Below are 16,059 nucleotides of genomic sequence, written 5' to 3'. Positions count from 1 at the left end.
GGAAGTGTAGAGGTCTTCGTAGTATTTCTTAAAAGTATCATTAATTTCAGTAGGGTTGAAAGATATCTCATTAGTAAGAGTTTCTATAGCATTAATTGTCCACTTTCAGTTGCCATGCCAATACTTTGAGAGCTTTCTCTCCAAGCTCGTAATAACGCTGGTTTGATTTAGTGATGGCCCTCTCAGCTTGATATGTGTTCAGAAAATTATATTTCAGTTTTTTATTTACCAAAAGACTGTATAGATTTTTAGTCGGGCCTCTTTGGTAGGTTCTCTAGCTCAGAGATTTCAGATTCAAGGGCATTCAGTTCCACACTGTGTTTTCTCTTCAGCCCTTTAGTATAGGAAATGATCTGCCCCCTCAAATAGGCTTTCAATGTGTCCCAAAGAATGAAACTGTCAGGAGCGGAGGGTTTGTTTGTCAAAGTAAAAATATTAATCTGCTCTTTGATGAATGCACAAAATGCAGGTTGCTTTGGGAGTGTAGAATTTAGTCTCCATCTATATGCTCCATTTACCTTGGTAGGAATGGAGATTGCTTATTGATCAATCTGGGGAGATACTCGATATCTAACACTCTATGAAACAGTTGTGTCGAAAGTAAAAAGTTATCTATGCGTGTGTGTGTTGTGTGAATAAAAAGAGTAGTCCCTATCCTGTGGGTGCAACTGTCTCCAGATGTCTAGTAAATTCACATATTTCACGAATGACATGGTGAGCTTGCCGGCTTTGGTAAGAAGTGAGCGTTTATCAGAGGACCTATTAAGAACTGTATCTAAACAAAAAAAATAATCTCCTCCAACCAGTAGCCATCCTGGTGGTGTTTGAGCAACCTGAAGGAAAACATTTTGAATAAACATATGTTCATCAAAGTTAGGAGTATAAATATTCCATAGGGTCCAAACTCTGAAAACATATGCCCCTGCACCAAAAACAAACTTGCCCAAGGGATCAGAGATGGTGTTGTTAACGCAGAAGGGGATATGTCTACTTATCAAAATTGCAGTTCCTCTTGCTTTGGAGTTAAGAGGACGCAAAAACTTGTCCAACACATTCCCTCTTCAATTTCTTGTGTTCACTGGCTGTAAGATGTGTTTCTTGTAAAAACACAATGTCAGCCTTTAATTTCTTAAGGTATGTATAGACTATTTTCCTTTCCCCCCCTTTTTTCTCCCCAATTTCGTGGTATCCAATTGTTAGTAGTTACTATCTTGTCTCATCGCTACAACTCCCGTACGGGCTCGGGAGAGACGAAGGTCAAGAGCCATATGTCCTCAGAAACATAACCCATCCAAGCCGCACCGCTTCTTAACACAGCGCGCATCCAACCCGGAAGCCACCCGCACCAATGTGTCGGAGGAAACACCGTACACCTAGCGACCTGGTCAGCGGGCACTGCGCCCAGCCCGCCACAGGAGTCGCTAGTGCGCGATGAGACAAGGATATCCCTACCAGCCAAACCCTCCCTAACCCGGACGACGCTAGGCCAATTGTGCGTCACCTCATGGACCTCCCGGTCGCGGCTGGCTGCGACAGAGCCTGAGCTCAAACCCAGAGTTTCTGGTGGCACAGCTAGCACTGCGATGCAGTGCCTTAGACCACTGCACCACCCGGGAGGCCCAGACTATTTTCCTTTTAATCGGACTGTTAAGACCTTTTACGTGGAATGTGACATATTTTAGTGGATTAAGCATAGGTTGGGTTTCAAATATGTAACTGAATGGAAATCTCTCATATGTAAATAGTCAGGAAAGGTTTCAACTTTAGATGATAACACAGAAGTGACTTGTGTCTCTTTAGGAAGAAAACAACAATAAACAGAAAAAAAAGAAACCCCACCCACCTCGATTGTCAGACTAAAACAACAATCCCAACAATCAAACATGAATACACTTGTAGAGATACGTTGCTGCTCGCTTTCCATCTTGCTCTTACTAGCTAAACCTTGCCGTAAACTAAAACCTGCGAGCTCTCTAAGTTGAAAACAAACGTTGTGAATAGACATTTATGGCTGAATATTTACTGCCCACAGTAAGGGCTGCTTGAGTCTCTTTTCAGGAGAGGAGAAACATAAATGGGGTGGAAAGCAGCGGGCCTAAGCCCACTAATTTGCGTCGCTCAGTGGATATTGACTAAACCAATATATACTCTCCTGTAAATGTAATAGAACTCACCCTGGGGGACAGTTAGTTGAACATGTACAAATCAATTATAGTGACCGGATAGCGGGGTAAACGGATCCAAATTCCAAGAAGACATCAGCAGTTCAGTCCCAGGACAGCCCGGATATGAGAAAACAAACAAACTGCATCTTATCCACCAGAGAGACTATCCTGGTTCAGACGCGGTTCAGTTCTTTGAGAAAAGTAAACACTTCTCCCGGTGTGTTGAAGAGATGGCTTCGGCCTTTGTACTGAACTTTCATCCGCACAGGGTGGATGAGGTAGCCGGTGATGTTCTTCTCCTTCAGTGCTTTGGCGGCAGGTATGAACTGCTTGCGACGTCTGGCGAGATCCGCGCTCATATCTGGGAAAAGGCTGACCCTCTTGCCATCAATGGTGATGTCCCCTTTGGCTCTTGCGAGTTGCAGTATCTTCTCTCTGTCCTGGAAACGGAGGAACCTGATCAGGACGGCCCGTGGGGGCTCATCTGGCCCGGGGCTTTGGCGCTGATGTTCTGTGGGTGCGTTTGATTTCCAGTGGCTTGGTGAGGTTGATCATGCCTAGGACATCCGGGATCCATTGAGTGAAGAAACAGACCAGGTCACGGCCCTCTCTGTCCTCTTTCAATCCCACCACACGGATATTACTACGTCTGCTCTGGTTCTCCATCTGGTCTACCTTGTTTTTGAGGTTAGCATTGTCCTTCTGCAGTTGTATCAGAACCTGGTCATGTCGAGTGATGGTATCTTCAACTGTGCTAATGCGCAACTCAACCTCAGTCGTTCTTAAAAGGAGATCAATCATGGAGGATTTCAGGTCGTCAATGGAAGAATGGAGTTCAGGCGATTTCTTGTCAATTTTCAGAGAAAGACCTTTGTTACCATCCTGAATTTCCTGGAGGAGAGTAGCCAGCATGTCGGCAGGCTCGCAAGAGGCTAATGCTAATCTTGCTAGCTGTAGCGTTATCTTGGGAATCAACAACGTTTTGGTTGTCCTTCCTGCCTCTCGGTCGGAGGTTTGGCTCTTTGAGAAGGTAAGTACTTGACAATTTATCAGCCGATCTTAGAATATTGTTTCAACGTTGTTATTTAGGAGATAATGAAATAACTTTGAAGAGCTCGGTTTGTCAACCTCTGCTCAGCTCCGCGGAATAACGTGCTCCCCGAACTGCCTGACCTTTATTGGCCGATATAGCTTGCAGGATGTTAGTTAGCCATTATACCTGGATTTACTGCTGCCAGAATTATTCTTCAGGCTAGTATGTGGCAAGCCATAGGTACGATCGGCCAACAACAGAGTTTTAGCCAATTTGGTTATGGACATTCAATGTCTACTAAAATGGTAAAGGTTTATCTTGACTTTGTGTAAAAGTATGAGAAATGCTGATGTGCTGAACTGCCAATAAGTGATGTGTTTCAAGCTTGCTTGTGGTTAGCCAATAAGAGCAAGCCAGCAGGGGTGTAAAATGGGCTATGCTAAAAGCTGTGTAAGTGTTTTTTTTAGGCCATGGAGAATAAATAAATCGCAGGATATGGTCAGATGATGGCTTGATTCCAAGTGTCCCAATATTTTTCAAAAACATTAGGACTCCGTATGATGTGGGTCTTCAATCTTATGTGAACAGTGGCTTCACTCCTGTTTGTGTAGTGCTCCTCTTTACTTCACTTTTCCCAAATTGTCCCTAATTCTCCCAAAATACCAATGTAAAGTGATATGTCATATTGGGACTTTTAGTTGGAAGGATGAAACAAATCAGAATGTTAGCAGCAACCTTATTCTGTAATCTTCCTTTTAAGATCCCCAACACTTGCTCTAAATGTTAATGTGCATTGTTTTCAGTACAGTTTTGGAAACATAAGGAATGTATCTGTCATATCAGCGACAAAAAATAAAAATGTTAAATTACTATCCACCTTTATAAGGTTAGGTTCAGGGTTCCCACGCGGCCATATTTTCATGTTACAGCACTTGTTTACGGAAAACAAACGAAAGACGGATTACCTGTGCTAACTAGCTACCTGCGTCTCCGAACACCTGTGTGTAAACGGAAGACTGACACCACAAATGTGTTGTCACTGAAAAATGCTGGTCGGCTGCAACTGCATTAAAACGAGTTAAAACAGTGTACAATAAGAGTAAATTTTGCATTTGTGAAATTATTTTTGATGTGATATGAAAACAGAGGGCTTTGTTTCTGGACACTTACCGCAATTGAGAATCGATTCATGTCTAGATGGAGTATTGGATTGTTTTGGCTGTAAGATCCTTGGACTATAAAGAAAACATTTGGCTCCTTTAATCCATTATTGGGCCAGGCTATGTCTTGCTTATTGAGAACATGCCTCACACATAAAATCTAAATATAACGTGCTCCTAACCAACTAATATTTTCTTTTTTGTTTTATTTGTAACTTTTTTTTTTAAACTTATTTTTGTATATAATGTTGCTGCTACCGTCTCTTATGACCAAAAATAACTTCTGGACTTCAGAACAGCTATTACTCACCTCAAACTGGACGAAGATTTTTTCTTTAACGAGTCTGACATGAAAGATATACTGCTTTCTCGGGAACGGGCCCACATCAGTCATTTGCATGAAGAAAATACAGAGAAAAAAGGGGCGGAGTTTGGGCTACCTTCTGAGAATTCATAGGTGAGTGAGTAAACCCCCACTGCCATCCGTTCTATTGGCCAACGTGCAATCGTTGGAAAATAAAATGGATGATCTACGATCAAGATTATCCTACCAACGGGACATTAAAAACTGTAATATCTTATGTTTCACCGAGTCAATGCTGAACGACAACACAAAATATAGAGCTGGCTGGATTATCAATGCATTGGCAGACAAAGAAGCTTCGTCTTGTAAGACAAGGGGCGGGAGTGTGTGTCTATTTGTCAACAACTGTCACGTCCTGACCTTAGTTCCTTTTGTAAGTCTCTATTTTAGTTTGGTCAGGGCGTGAGTTGGGGTGGGCATTCTATGTTTTTGTATTTCTGTGTTTGGCCTGGTATGGTTCCCAATCAGAGGCAGCTGTTTATCGTTGTCTCTGATTGAGAATCTTACTTAGGCAGCCTGTTTTCCCACTGTGATTTGTGGGTAGTTGTTTTCTGTCTTTGCATTAGTTACCAGACGGAACTATTTTGGTTGTTCTTTTTGTTTACTTTATTGTAGTGTTCAGTTCAGTTTAATAAAATGACGAACACTTACCACGCTGCATATTGGTCCGATCCTTCCTCCTCAGAAGAGGAGGAAAACCGTTACAGCAGCTGGCGCACAATGTCTGATATTAAAGAAGTCTTGAGGTATTGCTTGCCTGAGGTAGTACCTTATGATAAGTTGTAGACCAGAATATCTACCAAGAGAGTTCTCATCTATATTATTCATAGCCCTCTATTTACCACCACAAACCGATGCTGGCACTAAGACAGCACTCAACCAGCTGTATAAGGCCAGGCCATAAGCAATCATGCCAAGAGTGTGCAAAGCTGTCAAGGCAAAGGGTGGCTACTTTGAAGAATCTCAAATATAAAATATATCTTGATTTGTTTAACACTTTTTTGGATACATGATTCCATGTGTTACTTCATAGTGTTGATGTCTTCACTAGTGTTCTACAATGTAGAGAAGAGTACAAAAATAGAAAAACCCTTGAATGAGTAGGTGTCCAAACCTTTGACTGGTGCTGTACATGGTCACTTTAATAATGTTAACAGACTGCTTTACCCAATTCATATGTACAGTGTGTTCGGAAAGTATTCAGACCCCTTTTTCCATATGAGAGAAAAAAAAAAAATCTACACACAATAACCCATAATGACAAAGCGAAAAAATTGTTTTTAAATGTTTGCTAATTTATAAAAAAAGTCAAACAGAAATATCTTATTTACATAAGTATTCAGACCCTTTGCTATAAGACTGAAATTGAGCTCAGGTGCATCCTGTTTCCATTTATCATCCTTGAGACGCTTCGTGTGGAAAGAAATTTGCAACACAAGCAAACATGGAGAGTGAATGTGACACAAAGCACGGAGACACGGCTCGTAAAAAATGAACTACTTCGGTGGCATAGACGTGGTTTGCGTATGAAAAGTCTGAAATGAAACAGAAAACCGTCCTCCACAAAATAAGCCGCAGGCCAGTCCCGACAACATGCTCAAACACCACTAACCTATTTTACCACTTACGCAAGAATCATGTGAAACAGTCTACGGATGAGATCCCAAAAAGTACAGTCGAGTGCTCGAAACAAACCCCCGACTCAGACATTGAGGCTTTTGCCTGCGGCACACCAAATGGCAAAGAATCATGAAGATGGAAGGAGATAACAGCTGCTGTTACAACTTACAAAACATGGCCCCAATTTACACGGTCGAGAAATGCCTGTTTTGCATGTTATTTTGGCTTTAATATGCGTCACATAACAATTTGCATTTGGAATATATATATATTAGGTCTATATTTATTTCGTTTGCAACTACTGTTGAAGTGTTTTCTATTTACTTTTTAGATTTTATACATTAATATTTTGTTACATGCTTAATTGAAAATTTGCACAAAGGTTATAAATAAAATATGAGTAAGTATCTTTTGTTGAGTATAATTAAAAATGTAATAAGAAATAGGCCTTTACATCTGGTCGTTTTATATAAACCATCTATTAATTGAATTGACAGAAAATGTGCTATATGTATCGTTATATGAAATGGCCTATATCAGGATATGAGATTTTGGCTATATCGCCCAGCCCTAATTGGAATCCACATGTGGTAAATTGAATTGATTGGACATGATATGTAAAGGCCTACACCCTTCTTATATAAGGTCCCACAGTTGACAGCGCACGTCAGTGCAGAAACCAAGCCATGAGGTCAAAGAAATTGTCCATAGATCTCCAAGACACGATTGTCGAGGCACAGATCTGGGGAAGGATACCAAAAGCCACTACTCAGTAAAAGACACATGACAGCCCCCTTGAAGATACTCTGGTCTGGTGAAACCAAGATTGAACTATTTAGCCTGAATGCCAAGTGTCAAGTCTGGAGGAAACCGAGCATCATCCCTACTGTGAAGCATGGTGGTGGCAGCGTCATGCTGAGGGGATGTTTTTTAGCGGCAGGGACTGGGAGACTAGTCAGGATCGAGGGAAAGAAGAACGGAGCAAAGTACAGAGAGATCCTTGATGAAAACTTGCTCCAGAGCGATGAGGACCTCAGACTGGGTTGGAGGTTCACCTTCCAACAGGACAACAACTCTAAGCACACAGCCAAGACATTGCAGGAGTGGATTTGGGACAAGTATCTGAATGTCCTCGAGTGGCCCAGCCAGAGCACGGACTTGAACCCGATCGTACATCTCTGGAGAGACCGGAAAATAGCTGTGCAGCAATGCTCCCCAACCATTATGACAGAGCTTGAGAGGATCTGCAGAGAAGAATGGGAGAAACTCCCCAAATACAGGTGTGCCAAACTAAACTGTAATCACTGCCAATCACTCAGGAGTGGCTTCTGTCTGACCATTTATTAGTCTATAAATAAATAACTTTGCCAAAAGTCGCAATCTCCCATATCTTATTCGACAAGTAGTTGTTCTAAAATGTTTATTGCTTGCCTACATTTTACTCCCTCCGGTTTAATAACACATATACATTAATTATTCATTTTGGTTGTTAAGACGTGAAGTATGCTCCATAGAAAGTATTTGATTGTGATGTGTGCCACAAAATATTTGACTCTAGTGACAAAATTAAGGAAATTAGGGGGGGGGGGGGCATTTTCTTGCCTGCCGAAATTCTTATTTTTGACCAATAAAACACAAATAGCCAAACCGAAAACTGCAGACATTACTAGTGCCTCCCCCGCGATCAACCCGCCATTAAAAAATAAAATGAAAAGTAGCCTAACATGAACATTGACAGCTGCCTTGAAGGACAAATAACAAATGGTTTCTGCTACTAAGATCAGTGAAATGTAGGCTAAACTGACAACGGAGTGAAGAGCAGAAATCTCAACTAGCAAGCAAGTCGCAGCAATGAAGATTTGAGTGTGGTGAGCGTTCACGCGAAGGGGGTTTTCGGCACAACACCGGTTTCGGTTCAGGTATGTGAGATGTAATGTAAACCCCAATTAGACGGAAATCCTCATTATTTCGGTTAATGATTTTCAATTTGAGCGTCATTATTTCTATATAGCCTACACTTACTCGTTCAGAACTACTAACGCGAGTGGGACGTTAGGCTTCGTGACAATGACAAGAGCAGCTGCGCTAAGGTTTACCATTGCGTTAGGTTTGATAAAATAGAGCGATCGAGAAGAAACGCACACCTATTAAGACGAGGTGCTGGCAAGCGGAGTAGAAAACTTGAAAATAAAGGAGTGATGCAAAAATTGAATTACCAACGTTTCGACAGCCAAGCTGTCTTCATCAGGGTATAATCACAAACACTGCGGGATGACTCGTTTATATAGTGTCAAAAGACACAGGTGTCTGTAATCATGGCCAAGCGTGGCCTAATATCATTGGTTAATAATCAAATATTAAAATGTCATACAAAGAACAGCATACAAATGGATAGCATACGATCATAGATTAATTTGACTACACAAGTTTACAAACAATTACAATGGCAAAGTCACAATAATCACAAGAATGGCTTCAGATCAAAGTCTACCTTGAGACCGAAGTGCGCAAGGGTCTTTAAATTAGTAAAATAGAGCCCCTTACCTTTAATGGTCTTCCACTTCAGATTTGTATTTATTTTTAATTTAATTTGTATTTATATTTACCGAGGAAAGTCCGTAGCTGATAAAAAAAATAGCTGATTTATATCTACATCAATGTATGAAAGTCATAAAAAACAACTATCCCTTCATAAAACAATATCATAACCACCATCATCCGAGGACAAGAAGTGTGACCGAAACACTTTTACTTTCGCTTTTCCTCAGGCGAAACTGGTTCCTGTGCTTATGGAATGTTCATGGGTGCAGTCCAAACATTTTAAAGACACACCATATCCCCCCAGCCATCAAATTAAGTGGACACTTCTGATGGCTGCAGGGCAAGGGTCGAGAAAGAAATTATTTTTAAATGGACCGTCCTTACCCGGAAATTCGTAACTCGTTCATCCCGCAATGATTTTGTTTTCAGCTACCGGTATCTTGTGGGTGCTTTATATGCGCTACAGTCAATTATGATTGCATATCTACTTACATTAAATATATAATTATTAATATACGCATACTGTATTATAGCTAGTAAATTTAATTAGCTAAATAACGTTAGAATCCAGGTTCTCCTTCAGGTCCAGGTTCTCCTTTACCCAAATCCAGATAGCAGATGTTCTGAAAGAGCTGCAAAACCTGGACCCGTACAAATCAGCTGGGCTTGACAATCTGGACCCTCTATTTCTGAAACTATCCGCCGCCATTATCGTAACCCCTATTACCAGCCTGTTCATCCTCTCTTTCATATCGTCTGAGATCCCCAAGGATTGGAAAGCTGCCTCAGTCATCCCCCTCTTCAAAGGGGGAGACACCCTGGACCCAAACTGTTACAGACCTATATCCATCCTGCCCTTCCTATCTAAGGTCTTCGAAAGCCAAGTCAACAAACAGGTCACTGACCATCTCGAATCACAACGTACCTTCTCCGCTGTGCAATCTGGTTTCCGAGCCGGTCACGGGTGCACCTCAGCCACGCTCAAGGTACTAAACGATATCATAACGGCCATCGATAAAAGACAGTACTGTGCAGCCGTCTTCATCGACCTTGCCAAGGCTTTCGACTCTGTCAATCACCATATTCTTATCGGCAGACTCAGTAGCCTCGGTTTTTCTGATGACTGCCTTGCCTGGTTCACCAACTACTTTGCAGACAGAGTTCAGTGTGTCAAATCGGAGGGCATGCTGTCCGGTCCTCTGGCAGTCTCTATGGGGGTGCCACAGGGTTCAATTCTCGGGCCGACTCTTTTCTCTGTATATATCAATGATGTTGCTCTTGCTGCGGGCGATTCCCTGATCCACCTCTACGCAGACAACACCATTCTATATACTTCCGGCCCGTCCTTGGACACTGTACTATCTAACCTCCAAACAAGCTTCAATGCCATACAACACTCCTTCCGTGGCCTCCAACTGCTCTTAAACGCTAGTAAAACCAAATGCATGCTTTTCAACCGTTCGCTGCCTGCACCCGCACGCCTGACTAGTATCACCACCCTGGATGGTTCCGACCTTGAATATGTGGACATCTATAAGTACCTAGGTGTCTGGCTAGACTGTAAACTCTCCTTCCAGACTCATATCAAACATCTCCAATCGAAAATCAAATCTAGAGTCGGCTTTCTATTCCGCAACAAAGCCTCCTTCACTCACGCCAAACTTACCCTAGTAAAACTGACTATCCTACCGATCCTCGATTTCGGTGATGTCATCTACAAAATAGCTTCCAACACTCTACTCAGCAAACTGCATCCAGTTATCACAGTGCCATCCGTTTTGTCACTAAAGCACCTTATACCACCCACCACTGCGACCTGTATGCTCGAGTCGGCTGGCCCTCGCTACATATTCGTCGCCAGACCCACTGGTTCCAGGTCATCTACAAGTCCATGCTAGGTAAAGCTCCGCCTTATCTCAGTTCACTGGTCATGATGGCAACACCCTCCCGTAGCACGCGCTCCAGCAGGTGTATCTCACTGATCATCCCTAAAGCCAACACCTCATTTGGCCGCCTTTCGTTCCAAGTTCTCTGCTGCCTGTGACTGGAACGAATTGCAAAAATCGCTGAAGTTGGAGACTTTTATCTCCCTCACCAACTTCAAACATCTGCTATCTGAGCAGCTAACCGATCGCTGCAGCTGTACATAGTCTATCGGTAAATAGCCCACCCAATTTTACCTACCTCATCCCCATACTGTTTTTATTTATTTACTTTTCTGCTCTTTTGCACACCAATATCTCTACCTGTACATGACCATCTGATCATTTATCACTCCAGTGTTAATCTGCAAAATTGTAATTATTTGCCTTCCTCCTCATGCCTTTTGCACACAATGTATATAGACTCTCTTTTTTTCTACTGTGTTATTGACTTGTTTATTGTTTACTCCATGTGTAACTCTGTGGACGAGGGTGTGTCTTTTATGGGTTTGAACAACAACCCATATTTAATCTCGGCAAGGCCAAACAAGAGGAAATGACTGATTTTATAATTTCTCTTTGAAAACCAAAACAAAAGTTTGGTATCAATTCGTTTTCTCGTTTATGGTTTCCAAATCTAGTAACAGATAACAAATACAGATACAATTGATTAAATGTTTTAAATTAATTTTTGTTCATACCTGGAAGTACACGCACCCTAACATTATGTAACGACCCTGGGTTTATAAGCGCAGAAATCGACTCTGCCGCACGAGCATGCTTTTGCGGCACAGTCGATAGTGCGCTGGACAGCCAAGCTGTCTTCATCAGGGTATAATCACAAACACTGCGGGATGACTCGTTTATATAGTGTCAAAAGACACAGGTGTCTGTAATCATGGCCAAGAGTGGCCTAATATCATTGGTTAATAATCAAATATTAAAATGTCATACAAAGAACAGCATACAAATGGATAGCATACGATCATAGATTAATTTGACTACACAAGTTTACAAACAATTACAATGGCAAAGTCACAATAATCACAAGAATGGCTTCAGATCAAAGTCTACCTTGAGACCGAAGTGCGCAAGGGTCTTTAAATTAGTAAAATAGAGCCCCTTACCTTTAATGGTCTTCCACTTCAGATTTGTATTTATTTTTAATTTAATTTGTATTTATATTTACCGAGGAAAGTCCGTAGCTGATAAAAAAATAGCTGATTTATATCTACATCAATGTATGAAAGTCATAAAAAACAACTATCCCTTCATAAAACAATATCATAACCACCATCATCCGAGGACAAGAAGTGTGACCGAAACACTTTTACTTTTGCTTTTCCTCAGGCGAAACTGGTTCCTGTGCTTATGGAATGTTCATGGGTGCAGTCCAAACATTTTAAAGAACCACCATATCCCCCCAGCCATCAAATTAAGTGGACACTTCTGATGGCTGCAGGGCAAGGGTCGAGAAAGGAATGATTTTTAAATGGACCGTCCTTACCCGGAAATTCGTAACTCGTTCATCCCGCAATGATTTTGTTTTCAGCTACAGGTATCTTGTGGGTGCTTTATATGCGCTACAGTCAATTATGATTGCATATCTACTTACATTAAATATATAATTATTAATATACGCATACTGTATTATAGCTAGTAAATTTAATTAGCTAAATAACGTTAGAATCCAGGTTCTCCTTCAGGTCCAGGTTCTCCTTTACCCAAATCCAGATAGCAGATGTTCTGAAAGAGCTGCAAAACCTGGACCCGTACAAATCAGCTGGGCTTGACAATCTGGACCCTCTATTTCTGAAACTATCCGCCGCCATTATCGTAACCCCTATTACCAGCCTGTTCAACCTCTCTTTCATATCGTCTGAGATCCCCAAGGATTGGAAAGCTGCCTCAGTCATCCCCCTCTTCAAAGGGGGAGACACCCTGGACCCAAACTGTTACAGACCTATATTCATCCTGCCCTTCCTATCTAAGGTCTTCGAAAGCCAAGTCAACAAACAGGTCACTGACCATCTCGAATCACAACGTACCTTCTCCGCTGTGCAATCTGGTTTCCGAGCCGGTCACGGGTGCAACTCAGCCACGCTCAAGGTACTAAACGATATCATAACGGCCATCGATAAAAGACAGTACTGTGCAGCCGTCTTCATCGACCTTGCCAAGGCTTTCGACTCTGTCAATCACCATATTCTTATCGGCAGACTCAGTAGCCTCGGTTTTTCTGATGACTGCCTTGCCTGGTTCACCAACTACTTTGCAGACAGAGTTCAGTGTGTCAAATCGGAGGGCATGCTGTCCGGTCCTCTGGCAGTCTCTATGGGGTTGCCACAGGGTTCAATTCTCGGGCCGACTCTTTTCTCTGTATATATCAATGATGTTGCTCTTGCTGCGGGCGATTCCCTGATCCACCTCTACGCAGACGACACCATTCTATATACTTCCGGCCCGTCCTTGGACACTGTACTATCTAACCTCCAAACAAGCTTCAATGCCATACAACACTCCTTCCGTGGCCTCCAACTGCTCTTAAACGCTAGTAAAACCAAATGCATGCTTTTCAACCGTTCGCTGCCTGCACCCGCACGCCTGACTAGTATCACCACCCTGGATGGTTCCGACCTTGAATATGTGGACATCTATAAGTACCTAGGTGTCTGGCTAGACTGTAAACTCTCCTTCCAGACTCATATCAAACATCTCCAATCGAAAATCAAATCTAGAGTCGGCTTTCTATTCCGCAACAAAGCCTTCTTCACTCACGCCGCCAAACTTACCCTAGTAAAACTGACTATCCTACCGATCCTCGATTTCGGTGATGTCATCTACAAAATAGCTTCCAACACTCTACTCAGCAAACTGCATCCAGTTATCACAGTGCCATCCGTTTTGTCACTAAAGCACCTTATACCACCCACCACTGCGACCTGTATGCTCGAGTCGGCTGGCCCTCGCTACATATTCGTCGCCAGACCCACTGGTTCCAGGTCATCTACAAGTCCATGCTAGGTAAAGCTCCGCCTTATCTCAGTTCACTGGTCATGATGGCAACACCCTCCCGTAGCACGCGCTCCAGCAGGTGTATCTCACTGATCATCCCTAAAGCCAACACCTCATTTGGCCGCCTTTCGTTCCAAGTTCTCTGCTGCCTGTGACTGGAACGAATTGCAAAAATCGCTGAAGTTGGAGACTTTTATCTCCCTCACCAACTTCAAACATCTGCTATCTGAGCAGCTAACCGATCGCTGCAGCTGTACATAGTCTATCGGTAAATAGCCCACCCAATTTTACCTACCTCATCCCCATACTGTTTTTATTTATTTACTTTTCTGCTCTTTTGCACACCAATATCTCTACCTGTACATGACCATCTGATCATTTATCACTCCAGTGTTAATCTGCAAAATTGTAATTATTTGCCTTCCTCCTCATGCCTTTTGCACACAATGTATATAGACTCTCTTTTTTTCTACTGTGTTATTGACTTGTTTATTGTTTACTCCATGTGTAACTCTGTGGTCTGTTCACGAGGGTGTGTCTTTTATGGGTTTGAACAACAACCCATATTTAATCTCGGCAAGGCCAAACAAGAGGAAATGACTGATTTTATAATTTCTCTTTGAAAACCAAAACAAAAGTTTGGTATCAATTCGTTTTCTCGTTTATGGTTTCCAAATCTAGTAACAGATAACAAATACAGATACAATTGATTAAATGTTTTAAATTAATTTTTGTTCATACCTGGAAGTACACGCACCCTAACATTATGTAACGACCCTGGGTTTATAAGCGCAGAAATCGACTCTGCCGCACGAGCATGCTTTTGCGGCACAGTCGATAGCGCGCTGGACAGCCAAGCTGTCTTCATCAGGGTATAATCACAAACACTGCGGGATGACTCGTTTATATAGTGTCAAAAGACACAGGTGTCTGTAATCATGGCCAAGAGTGGCCTAATATCATTGGTTAATAATCAAATATTAAAATGTCATACAAAGAACAGCATACAAATGGATAGCATACGATCATAGATTAATTTGACTACACAAGTTTACAAACAATTACAATGGCAAAGTCACAATAATCACAAGAATGGCTTCAGATCAAAGTCTACCTTGAGATCGAAGGGCGCAAGGGTCTTTAAATTGGTAAAATAGAGCCCCTTACCTTTAATAGTCTTCCACTTCAGATTTGTATTTATATTGAATTTAATTTGTATTTATATTTACCGAGGAAAGACCGTAGCTGATAAAAAAATAGCTGATTTATATCTGCATCAATGTATGAAAGTCATAAAAAACAACTATCCCTTCATAAAACAATATCATAACCACCATCATCCGAGGACAAGAAGTGTGACCGAAAAACTTTTACTTTCACTTTTCCTCAGGGGAAACTGGTTCCTGTGCTTATGGAATGTTCATGGGTGCAGTCCAAACATTTAAAAGACACACCATATCCCTTCAGCCATCAAATTAAGTGGACACTTCTGATGGCTGCAGGGCAAGGGGCGAGAAAGGAATGATTTTTAAATGGACCGTCCTTACCCGGAAATTCGTAACTCGTTCATCCCGCAATGATTTTGTTTTTAGCTACCGGTATCTTGTGGGTGCTTTATATGCGCTACAGTCAATTATGATTGCATATCTACTTACATTAAATATATAATTATTAATATAGGCATACTGTATGATAGCTAGTAAAATTAATTAGCTAAATAACGTTAGAATGCCTAGCTGGAACTTCTGAAGAAGGAAAATGTTTTATTTCTACAACTTCCAAAAGATAACCAAACAAAAACATCATTACTTTTACGAGACGTGTTTGTGACGTCCTGTGCATTATTAGCACAATTTCTAACTTATTTACATTCGTTTTTACGTTATATATGTTGACTCCATATTGACGTTGAGGTTTTAATTTTTGACTGATTTTTCTTAGTGGATGTACAATCGTCGCAAATTGAATTATGGGGAGTTTCAGGCCCCGAAGTGAACATAATTGTACACTCGCAAAGTCTACTAAAAACGAGGGCTGAGGGGCTTACGTTGCAAACTTCCCTTGCTTGGCTAATCATTTGAACCGCCCGCCAAGATGGTGACGGGGATTCCCCGAAGGGCATAAGGCGAGGGTAAGTGGACGAGGGTGTGTCTTTTATGGGTTTGAACAACAACCCATATTTAATCTCGGCAAGGCCAAACAAGAGGAAATGACTGATTTTATAATTTCTCTTTGAAAA

General features: G+C 41.7%; 1 protein-coding gene across 5 annotated transcripts in view; it reads right to left on the bottom strand.

Moving 5' to 3' along the window:
* Positions 1-15,184, bottom strand: part of LOC135504876 (uncharacterized) — a 41,217-nt gene extending 26,033 nt beyond the window's left edge. For 3 of the 5 annotated variants that reach the window (XM_064923792.1, XM_064923793.1, XM_064923796.1), the window contains exon 1: positions 8,887-9,099. The gene's annotated coding sequence lies outside the window, so the exon portion shown is untranslated. Of the gene's footprint in view, positions 1-8,886; positions 9,100-14,987 lie in introns of those variants that run through there. The other 2 variants (XM_064923794.1, XM_064923795.1) reach the window with 1 other exon arrangement.
* Between the last annotated feature and the right edge of the window lie 875 nt (positions 15,185-16,059).

The sequence above is a fragment of the Oncorhynchus masou genome, chromosome 18, assembly GCF_036934945.1.
Source record: "Oncorhynchus masou masou isolate Uvic2021 chromosome 18, UVic_Omas_1.1, whole genome shotgun sequence".
Classification (NCBI taxonomy): domain Eukaryota; kingdom Metazoa; phylum Chordata; class Actinopteri; order Salmoniformes; family Salmonidae; genus Oncorhynchus; species Oncorhynchus masou.
Note: the sequence above shows the minus strand (reverse complement) of the source record. Positions and strands in the feature narration are given on the sequence as shown.